Source organism: Nematolebias whitei, chromosome 22 (genome assembly GCF_014905685.2).
Source record: "Nematolebias whitei isolate Nwh7 chromosome 22, NemWhi1, whole genome shotgun sequence".
NCBI lineage: Eukaryota > Metazoa > Chordata > Actinopteri > Cyprinodontiformes > Rivulidae > Nematolebias > Nematolebias whitei.
The window spans coordinates 7,400,351-7,402,509 of NC_056519.1; positions in this window are offsets into that span (position 1 = coordinate 7,400,351).

The following is a 2,159-nucleotide window of genomic DNA, read 5'->3' on the forward strand; positions in this document are numbered from 1 at the left end:
CTTAAGATGAGTTCCTGGAACTGTGAGGAGCAACTGGTCCGCTGACCAGTTGCTCCTCACAGGCTATCGGAATCAGCTTTATCATCATTGCACCGAAGTACAGTGAGATTGTTTGTACAGTCGTCTGAAAGATGGGCGGAGTGCACGTTGCTGTTGCTCCTAAGAGTGCGGCCCCTTATTCTTTTAGATAGAGAAGTGGTATTACAAAAAAAGATCATGATTTAAGACATAAAAAAACTATCAGCGAGCACATTTAGACATGTTACGTTACGTTGTACTTACGTCAATACTTTAGCTTCAGTTTCTCATCCTCATCCTCAGTACTGGGTTACATTAGTACATGTACTGACACAGTCTCCACTATCAGATATGTTAAAAGCTACCCAAACAGAAAACCTTGGCTGAATGCAGAGGTGCGTACCCTGCTGGAAGCCAGGAACACTGCCTTCAGGTCTGGAAACTCAGAGGAGCTGAGTAGGACAAGAAAAGAGCTGGTTGCTGGTATTAAGAGGGCCAAGGCCACATATGCAAAGAGGATCGAGGGTCAATTCATCTCACAAGACCCTCGGAGCATGTGGAGGGGCATTAAGTGCATAACAGATTATAAAGGAAGGAGTGAACAATGTCCCAAAGACCCATCTCTGCCTGATGCCCTCAACAAGTTCTATGCACGCTTTGAAGACCCGAACAGACCACCCAGCACCAGACTCACCTCACCACCGGATGAAGAGCATCTCAGCGTGACCTCAGCAGAAGTAAGGAGTACCTTCAGGAGGATTAATCCGCACAAAGCAACTGGCCCAGACAACATCCCCGGAAAAGTGTTGAAGGAATGTGCTGATCAGCTCTGTGAGGTGCTGGCAGACATCTTTAACACCTCACTTACCCTGGAGACAGTTCCCACCTGCCTGAAGACTGCCACCATCATCCCAGTCCCAAAAAGCTCTACAGTGACTGGTCTGAATGACTATCGGCCAGTGGCCCTCACCCCGATAGTCGCTAAATGCTTCGAAAAACTGGTCATGACTCACATCAAAACAACCATCAACATCAACGAGGACCCTCATCAGTACGCATACCGTGAGAACCGATCAACAGAGGATGCAATCTCCTCTGTGGTCCACACTGCACTCAACCACCTGGAGCAGAAAAACTCTTACGTCCGTATGCTCTTTGTGGACTTCACATCCGCCTTCAACACCATGATCCCCCAAACCCTGATGGACAAACTATCCACACTAGGACTAAGCCCCTCCATCTGCAACTGGGTACTAGACTTTTTAACAAACAGACCACAGTTAGTGAGGATCCACAACCTCTCCTCCTCCACCATAACCCTCAGCACTGGCTCTCCTCAGGGATGTGTGTTGAGCCCCCTCCTGTTTACTCTGCTCACATATGATTGTGCAGCTACCCATCCAGGCTGTCACATTGTAAAGTTTGCAGATGATACAGCGGTGGTGGGATGCATCACAGACAATGATGAGTCCAGCTACAGGCAAGAGGTGGAACACCTGGAGAGCTGGTGCAGAGAGAATAACCTTCACATCAATGTGAAGAAGACAAAGGAGATGATTGTGGACTTCAGAAGGAACAAAAACACCTACACCCCCCTGAACATAAGAGGATCTGCGGTGGAAGTGGTCTCCAGCTACAAGTACTTGGGTGTACACATGAATGACAACCTCAGCTGGAGCAACAACACCACCAGCCTGATCAAGAAAGCTCATCAGAGACTCTACTTCCTCAGACGGCTGAGGCGAGCTGGTCTGGGAAGCTCAGTCCTCACCTCCTTCTACAGGTGTGCAGTGGAGAGCATCCTGTGCTCGAGCATCAATGTGTGGCATTGAGGCTGCACAGCTGCAGAAAGAAAAGCTTTGCAGAGAGTGGTGAAGGCTGCACAGAAATCTGTCGGAATCAGCCTCCCCACCATCACAGACATCTACACCTCCAGATGCAGGAAGAGGGCCACCTGCATCATGAAGGACCCCACCCACCCAGCACACACACTTTTTGCCCCACTCCCCTCAGGAAGGAGGTTAAGGAGCATTAAGTGTAGAACCACTAGACTGAGGAACAGCTTCTACCCTGAGGCTGTTAGACTCATGAATCTCTAACTAGAATAATCACTGTGAAAAACCATATCATGTTGCTGCTGA